We start from the raw sequence: 10053 nt of genomic DNA on the forward strand, positions 1-10053 counted from the left end.
GTGCCCCAATCCTGTTTGTGAAGAAGAAAGATGGTACTGTGTGGATGTTTATTAATTAGAAGCAGCTAAACAAGGTAACTGTGAAGAACCGTTACCCCATGCCTCACATTAATGACCTATTTGACGGGCTTCAGGGTGCTGAGGTGTTTTCTAAGATCGATCTGAGATCCGATTAGCACCAGTGGAGGATTAGGGCAGCAGACATCCCTAAGACCGTATTTAGGACTCATTACGACCATTATGAGTTCCTAGTGATGTAGTTCAGATTGACTAATGTCCCTGCTGCCTTCTTAAACTTGATGACTCATGTATTCAGGTCGTACCTTGACTCATTTGTTATAGTCTTCATCGACGATATATTGGTATACTCGCAAAGCCAAAGTGAGAATGAGCAGCATTTGAGGATAGTGCTGCAGACTTTGAGAAATGCTCGTCTTTATGCCAAGTTCTCAAAGTGTGAGTTTTTGCTTGAGTTTGTAATATTCTTTGGGAACGTGGTGTCCAAGGATGGCATTATGGTGGATCCGGTAAAGATTGAGGTTATTTGTGACTGGGCCAGGCCCACCTCTATGACTGAGATTCGTAGCTTCGTCGGATTGGCAGGCTACAGGCATTTTGTTGAGGGTTTTTCTACTATAGCGGCACCTTTGACTCGCCAGGATGTTCCATTTGAGTGGTTGGAGGAGCGTGAGAGGAGCTTTCTGAGGCTCAAGGAATTTCTTACCACCGCTCCTATATTGACTCTTCCAGTTGAGGGCGAGGCATTCACAGTTTATTGTGACGTATCCGGTGTTGGTTTGGGTTGTGTTTTGATGCAATAGGGTTGCGTTATTACTTATGCGTTGAGGCAGCTTAAGCTGCATGAGCGCAACTACTCCACTCATAACTTAGAGTTGGCGGTAGTAGTTTACGCACTTAAGATTTTGATGAACAACCTACATGGAGTGTGTTGTGAGATCTACACTAACCACCAGAGCCTTTCGTACATTATGAGCCAGAGAAATCTTAATTCGAGGCAGCGTCGTTGGATTGAACTCCTAAAGGACTATGACCTCTTTATGCTTTACCATTCGGTCAAAGCGAATGTAGTAGCAGACACCTTATATTGGAAGGCAGTGAGTATGGGTAGTCTAGCCTTCCTTTCTATTTAGAAGCGACCTTTGGCTTTGGACATCCAATCCTTAGCCAACTAGATCATTCGACTTTACCTTTCAGATTCCAGAAGGGTGTTAGCTCACGTGGGGGTTTAGTCATCTTTGTTAGATCGTATTTGTGGGTGACAGTTCGAGGATGCGTCTTTGGTGGTACTTCAAGATAGAGCATTGGCAAGCGATGCTGGGCAGCTACTTTAGATTTAGATGGGGTGTTGAGGTTTGTCGGCCGATTGTGTGTTCCGAGAGTTAGGGGTTTGATTTAGTTGATCCTTAATGAGGCCCATGATTCAAGATATTCGATCCATCCAGGCACCGCTAGACTCATTCTATGTATCCATCTCGAGAGAGTGGATGTAGTGAGGTTGTGGGCTGGTCTTCATGTTAGCACAATGAGGTTCGAGAGAACTCAATTGAAATGAGGTAGTTGTTCGAGATAAACGTACCTCATCTAAAGTTCATCTTACCCATGAAGAGTTAGCACTTTTGGTTACAAATTTGCACCCATTAAGTGTAGTTTAGCAATTGATTGGTAAATCCCCCAAAGTATCTTTCGCCTATTTAATTGTTCCTAGTTAATCATTAATGGTGCTTTCCGATCTCAAACCCCTTAACATGAAATTGATGTCACCCTTTAAATGTTATTACTAGTTTCCGACAATCTCTATTCCTTCAGCTTTAAAAATCACTATTGTAACTTCATATTTGAATTCAAAATAGAACTACTCTCTGTGGGATTGACCCCAACTCTTTTGTTAGGTATATACAGCTTCTCGATCGTCTACACCTCGTATCGGATGAGGTGTAGTAGATATGTTAACATGCACAAACTTTCTTTAGGAGGTCTTAGATTGTCTGAGGGAAATTCAGGATAGGCTCAGGACAACTCAGAGTAGACACCAAAGTTACGTGGATCATAGGCATTGACCATTGAGATTTGCCGTTAGTGATAGAGTATTCCTTTGAGTATCGCCCATGAAGGGCGTGATGAGATTTGGGAGGCAGTGCAAGCTTAGCTCCAGATATATCGGGCCTTTTGAGATTTCGAAGACAGTTGGTAATGTAGCCTATGAGTTAACTTTGCCTCTAATATTCACAACTATACATTCGGTATTCCATGTTTCGATGTTGCGCTGGTATTTTCCTGACGAGTCCCATTCGCTCCAGTATGATGCGATTGAGTTAGATGATCGTCTGACCTATATTGAGGAGCCAGTTGCCATCCTAGATAGGGTTGTGAGGCAGTTGTGATCCAGAGACATTCATGTGGTTAAAATTCATTCGAGGCACCGTCCAGTAGAGGAGGCCACTTGGGAGACCGAGCAGGAGGTGCGGGAGTAGCTCCCCGATATATTTGAGCCTTTAGGTACTCCTTCACTTTTACTTTTGCAGATGAGAGTTCTTTTAGTAGTGGATGTTGTAATGACCCTCCAGGTCATTTTTGAGTTAATGCATTCATTTCAACATTTAAAGTGTTCTTATAGCTACCCCAAGTTATTTATGACTTGCTGACATTGGCTGTTCAGTCGCCTAGTTATTCGTTTGGTTTTTAGGCTAGTTTCCCTGTTTGGAGATTCTGAAAATTTAAAAGTTGACTATTGTAAAAATTTCAGGTTAATGATGTGATGACAAAATTTGTAAAGTTCTATCAGCTCCATAATGGCTAAATTAGTCTAGAATCATTGTCGGAACGAGTCCCGAGGCCTTCGGCGTGAGTGTGTGACCATTTGGCTTTTTAGCATTTGAAATTTAGCCTAAAGTTGACTTTGGTAAATATTCTTGGAAAATATGCTCGGATGCAAATTCTATCTGCGCGGTTCGTTCTGGAATATCAAGTTCTTTCTAGAACGACCGTTCATTTACTTCTCGAGGCTTCCAGTACCTTAGGCCCGTTGTGGAATTTGGCTAAAAATGGTATTTGGGTGTGAGACCCACTTTTAGTCAAAATCACCTCATATTGGATTTTCGATTACTCCATTGAGTGCGGAACGTCGAATTTGGTGGGGTAGCATAGTGCGTTTGCACACACTGGATTCCGAACGAATTCCGAGCACCCCGTCGAAGACTTTAAAAAAATAGGAAAAGCTTAAATCTGGTGGAGCCCTTTTAGCGACTAGATTTTTGGTCTTTTAAAGATTAGAGTTTGACTTTTTAGCAACTAGATTCGTCTTTTAAAACCCCAATTTCAGCTTTCAGCCCTCATTTTAAATTAAGTGATTCAAAGCTCTAAAGTGTGTGGTTTTTCCATGGGAACACAGTGGTGTGATCGAAAAGTGTTGGGGAAGCTTTATTTGAGGTGTTTTCTTGGATTTAGTTGTTGCTCTCCTCTTGAATCTTCTCTTTAATGGAGGTTTTGATTGCTTCAACTATAGAGCTCCCATTTAGGTGATTCAAAGTGCTAGCTATTGTGTGGATTGCGAGTTCGTTGTAGAGTGCTCAAAGAAGTGTGAAGATCGACATTTTCAGGTAATTTTTGCCCCAAAGCGGCTACCCTCTTGTTGATTTTTTCCCCATAAATCAAATTTTTGTTCCATGATAAAATTTCTTTCATTCCGAACCTTGAATTATTCCCATTTTGGGGTACAAGTTCCATATTGTGTTTATACATTTTTTGCGGTGTGGAATTCCAGATTCTAAGGCTGTAGGGAAGGAAAAGGATCCGACTACGTGATTTGGAGCGCGCATGGTCGACCTTCAAATAGGCTACGACTACCCTCTCCTTAGATTGCGCAAGATTTAGCATTTGTATGTTGATTTGTGTGATTTTGGGGGTAATTGGTGGTTTAGCATGCTAAATTCTTAGAAACCATGACTTAGGCTCTAATTTCGGGTACTCCAGGTTACTAAAGCAGTCTAATGTAATTATTGATCATCTATACCTTCTGGTGCACCCTTTTTTATGGCTTGTGTGTATATTTGAAAGCATGTCTTGCCTTAGTCTAGGCTTAGACTAGTGATTGTCATATACTTGGGTATTTTAAAGCCGTTAGTCCTTGAAACCTCTCCAACGTCGCTACAGACTGCATAGTTCCCTGTAGATTAATATAGGAGACTTGAGTCTGATAGTCTGTGCCTTATTCAGACAGTAACACATCTCTTGGAACCTTATATCCATAATTCTTTGTCCCGTCGGTTCCAATGTATTCAAATTCTCTGTTTGGAAGCTGCTCAACGATTCTTGTTGGATATGGTTATTGCTAGAGTGATTTATTGATGGCCCTCGGTTTAGGGGTACTCCTCATGATCCTCAGTTGACAAATGATTCTATTTCTAACCGACTCGGCTCTACTCGTTGTTCAAGTCCCCAATTCACTCCATCAGGTGGGATTCAAGTCCTTGCCTTGGTATATATAGTCATGGTTCAAGTCCACCTCCACTTTTAGCCTTTGTTGAAGTCCATAGCTATCTTAACCTCTATTCAAGTCCTTGGTCATACTTTATGTGGTTCAAGTCCAAGATTTTCCTTAACCTCGCGTCATATCCTTGGTCATATTTTATGTGGTTCAAGTCTACGATTATCCATAGCATTTGTTCAAGTCCTCGGTTACTCCAGATCTCGATTCAAGTCCTTAATCCTTCATCTTCACTTGATTCAAGTCCTTATTTCCCTATTAGCTCTAGGTAAACTTCAGGCACATGGATTAGTTCGGTTCAAGTCTGGAAAGTTGTGGTAATCATGGCACTTTCATCGGATCTTCTTACTTCATTTCAACTCTCCCTTCTTTGCACCTGTCGGGCTTATGGGAGTCCGTTTGGGTTTTACTTTTATTTTGTGCATGAGCGTACCCGCCGGGTTTATGGGAGCCTGGTCGAATTTAGTTAGCTATTTTCCTTCTCGTTGTGTGTGATTACGCTCATGTACATACCTATTAGGTGTTCCCTCCTGCTTATTTCTATTAGTATGTTAGATTCTAGCATTTCATATTACTTTTGCTTTTTTAGCTCAGTCGGCCAATGATTCATATCGAGCACCTGTTGTTTTGATACTCATACTACACTATTCATCTATTTTCATGATGCAGGTCCGAGCACTAGCTATCAGCGTTGATTTCGAGCCAGCTGCATTAATATTAAAAGGCGAGGGTGAGCACATAGCGTCATGGATTTGCCCGTCTCCTTCTGTATTTATACATTGACTTGTCGTTTGCTTTTTGAGACAATCTTGTTTCTGTGGTCCACTTTTGTGACTTGTACTCATTTGGTTAGTAGTTGTACTTATGACATCCAGGTTCCGGGAGGGGTCTTTTATTTATATATAGTTTTGGCATGCTTCCTCCCTTCCATTTGTGATTCCTGTTGTTATTATGATTGTGTTGTTGGGTCCAAATTTCTACCCTTAATCCCATTACTAGCTATTCTGAGATACGAGTTGGCTTGCCTGCTAGTGGGTTATAGTAGGCGACATCATGACTTGAGGAATCGGGTCATGACAATATTTTAGGTGAACTAGTTTATAATGAAGTTAATTACTTTATTTTGTTCAGATAAAAAAGCTCGTTAATTAATTTATATTAATCCGTCTTATTTAATATTTGGCCGAATCCACTAACTAAATTCAATTTTGGTTAAATTCTTAATTAACATGGCCAAGTTTGCAATTCTTATGGCCATTTTGTAAATCCAATTCCTAACCATTTTCACTTCTCTTTTAAGAATGTATCCCCTTTCGGACTCCATTTTTTGAACCCATTTTCTCAGCCAAAGTTTTGCCCAAATCAGTTACATATACTCAGCCTAGAACCGACCATCAACTTATTCACTTTTCAGCCCACAAAAGACAAAAACAGGTCTAGTTCTACTTTATTAACAACAATTCAACCAGATTCAATTTCCATTTCTAAACGACAACACCTCGCTTTCTTCACGACAAACCCCAAAACACACATAAATCCAGTAACGAAGAACAAAACCAAAAACGCCTAGTAGTACAACGCAATGAATCCAGCAGCCCGAGCCGATCCTCGCGCATCATCCTCTGATCCATTATCCTTTCCTTAAGCTAATCTTACAAGAACATTCTCAAATAATCTAAGTGGAGGAATCTTCTTGCGAGATCATCCTTCGCTCGCAATTAGACGTCCCAAATCATATATTCATTGTACTGGGTACAAATTCTTAGCTGGCAATCGTATCATCCAAGAAATTTTTGAAATTCGAATTTAAAATCATCCAATTTCCACTCTATTTCCACCCAATTTCCCCCCAATCAAGCCCCAATGTCCCTCTATATAAACCCTTCATACCTTCAATGTAAGTGTAATACCTCGAATTTAGAGAAGGGGAAAATATTCCTTTCATAGTCAATTCGGCGAAGTAGAGGGTGAACGCTGAGTGAAATGGAGATCCGCCAGGTGAAACCACCTTCGCCTATTGACCTGTTTCCAGTGTCCAGGTTCTGGAATATTAGGCGAGCGAAGTCGGGCTCGCCGTTCCATTCGGTGTGTCGCCCAAGGTACCCTCTCCATCGCCTAATTGGCTGGATTTTAAGCCAATTCACTGTAAATTTAGGCAAGCCAAGGGTCCATTTGGTGAGTCTCCAAGTGACCTTTGGTGATCCTCAACGAGCAATACTTATCAATTTTAAGCCAGGGTCATTTTGGTCTTTTTATATTTATTTTAGTTCTATACTATATCATTTTACCCTTCATCTAAAGGCCTATATAAGAATTCTACTCTCAAATTTCCCCAACTTAAGTCATTCTTCTAAGAACCTAAAAGAAGATCAAATCTTCTCTCCAAGATATTTCTCTCTCTAGAACTTGAAGAAGAAGAAGGATTCAAGTAGAGTTTAAGGCCAAAGTCTAAATTCCTCCATTAAAGGCTAGCATTTGGATTCAACGTATGATAGTTTTCATCCATGGATTGCTTCCATCAATGGAGTTCCCCTATTCCTCTATTTCAAAAGATAGAATTCCCCAATTAAGTTAGGGTTTTCTTCAATTGTCGTTAGTTCTTTTCATTATTGATTTAAATGATTGAATTATGATCTTCTATGCATGAATTGATTAAATACTATGTTTTATGAGGTTTTTCCTCTATGAACCCATGTAGTGCCCATGTTTTCAAGTTATAAATCATATGATGTGGGATTTTGATCTTACAGGAAGAGTTTTATGAAATTGAGCATGCGTTTCTAGGTTTACAAGAATTTCTTATGAAATCCATATCTAACCTATGTTTTCTAAGTATTGATGATTGAAATTGGGTTTTGAACCTCATGAGGTAAATTATGGACTTATGCATTTTTTAATGAAATCTATGAAATATTTTAATGGTTCTTTGAGAGTAAAGTACCAATGATGATGTTGTTATGTGTTGTTGAAAGGATATTCTCATAAACATATACTAGCATGATATGAAAGGTTTTCTGACATAGAAATGATACTTAGGTTGAAAGACTTTCTCACCTAATTGAGTCAAAGAGTAAGAGCTATCCTAATGAAAATAGCTTGGATTGGTTATCCAATGACAACTTTCCATGGATAAGGAGAATATGTAAGAAAAGACTATTCTGTGGGTTTTATGTTTAGCAACGTGAGGATATTGATATTTAGATGAAAGCTCTCCTGTTAGTATAGGTCTGGTTTCTAGAAGAGATCTCATGAGATTGAAGCTCTCCCGTTAGTAGAGGCAGGGTTCCTAGTAGAACTCTCATTATCCCTTAACTATGTGCCCCCATAGGATGATTAACTAGTGGATCCACATAAGCTAGAAGTTCATGGTTCTACCTTGTCAAGTAGGACTACCTTTTTCGGTGTGGGAGACACCGGGGGATCATGTTATAGCTCACATGGTCTCTATGTCGATTAAGTCTAATTCCCCACATTAATAACAAACTAGGGTTACTCAAGGAGTATCTCATATGTGTTCAAAAATTTTAAAGATGATGTTGGCATGCATTGACCATGTTTTTATGAAGTATGTTTCGTAACTCTCTTATATCATGTTTTAGCTTGGTCAATTGCATGTCATGAAATGAAATGTCTGTTTTAGCATGATTTAACTGTTTTATGCATGGTAATCATACTTATTACATTGTATTGTACTAACTCATATTGTTGCCTACATTTTTCCCAAATGTAGGGTCCGATATTCAAGGTAATTAGTTTCGTGGCTAGGGGTTGACTTGAGATTTCCCAAGCTTTGGTGAGTCCTCATGCTTCGAGGACAGAGTTTTATTGATTCACTTTCTTTCATGTATTTCTCTTTTGGACATGATGTATGGGCTAGTCCCAATTTCATTCTATTGTACTAGATGTCTATATTGAAAGAAGAGTTTTCGACTTCTGCTTTTCTTTTATAAAAACTATTGAATTTGGATTATTGTTTTACGCTTATTGTTCTATTTCTTATGTTATAAGAGCTAAGTGGCTTGTATGGAGTCCTTCGGGATTCTATACGCCATGTTACATCTAGGGGGTACCCCTAGGTCATGACAGTGACGGGGTTGGTTTTTTTTTTGGCTTCAAATTTTACCTCTAAGAAAAACAAGATATAAATAATACACAGTGATAAACTGGTGTAACACCCCGTATCCAAAAAGGGGCAAATGATAGATTTCCAGAAAGTTGCACGTGCCATCCACGGCCAGCCATCCATGGCTCGTTGACAGACCCACGGACCATAGGTAGGGGTCGTGGATTGGTCACCTCGGGTCAGGTTAAGACCTCGAGACCACGGCCTGACCAATGATCCATTGGTCAGACCACGAACCGTGGTCGAGGGTTAGTAAGTTGAGGCCTCATAATCAAGTCACTGACCACAAACCACGGCCAACCAAGATGACTGTAGGTCTACCCACGGTCCGTCGATCAACATCCGTTGGTCGTGGGTTGTCAATTATTTTTAAGGGCATATGGGTCATTTCTGGTTTTAATTAAATTGTTGTGGTGTCGTTTTGCCTACACCTTGACCACCTCTATAAGTATTTTTACTCCCAAAATCCCCAATTTAATCCATTCTTCCTAAATCCCAAAAGAAAAGAAATTCCTCTCAAATATTCTCTCTTTACAACTTCAAGAGGAAGAAGAAAAATATTTCACCTAGGGTTTCACTCTAAGGATCCAAATTCTCCATTGAAGATAGGTGATTGGACTGGAGGTATGATAGCTTTCATCCATGGGTTCCTTCCACTCATGGAATCCCCAAATTCCTCTATTTCAACTAGTAGAATTCCCCAATTAGCTAGGGTTTTACTTCAACACTATGGTTCTTTAGATTATTGATCTCAATAGTTTAATTATGTTTAAATATGCATGAATTTCTGATTTATAATGCCTTTCTGATGTTTCCCCTATGAGCCCATTCAAACTCCCATGTTGGGTTGTTGATTATGTAAGAGAAGTTTTATGATCTAAAGAATGAAGTAATAGAATTTACTTCACTATATGATAAAATCCCTATCTAATGCTAGAATTCTAGATTTGGTGATTGAAAGTAGCTTTGAACCTTGAAAGGGCAAAGTACGAGTTTATGCATGATCTTATGAAACCTATGTAAATGCTTTAAGGGTGCTTTGAGAGTAAAGTGCCAATGTTGTTGTTGTTGTGGTGTTGTTGAAAGGATAACTCATAAAACACTTACAACTATGATGTAAAAGGTTTTCTCACATAGAAAGGATTCTTAGGTTGAAAGACTATTCTCATCTAATTTAATCAATGAATAAGAGATATCCTAATGAACTAACTGGATTGGCAAAAATGACACACCTTTCTATAAATAATTAGAATAGGTAAGAAAATACTATTTCGTGGGAATTAAGCTTAGCACCGAGTGGATATTGAACTTGAGATGGAAGCTCTCTCGTAAGTAGAGGCCAAGTTTCTAGAAAAAGTCTCATGAGATGGAATCTTCACCCGTGAGCAAAGGCCTGGTTTCTAGTAGGATTCTCCTTATCCCATAA

This window comes from Solanum stenotomum, chromosome 2 (genome assembly GCF_019186545.1).
Source record: "Solanum stenotomum isolate F172 chromosome 2, ASM1918654v1, whole genome shotgun sequence".
In the NCBI taxonomy this organism is placed as follows: Eukaryota; Viridiplantae; Streptophyta; class Magnoliopsida; order Solanales; family Solanaceae; genus Solanum; species Solanum stenotomum.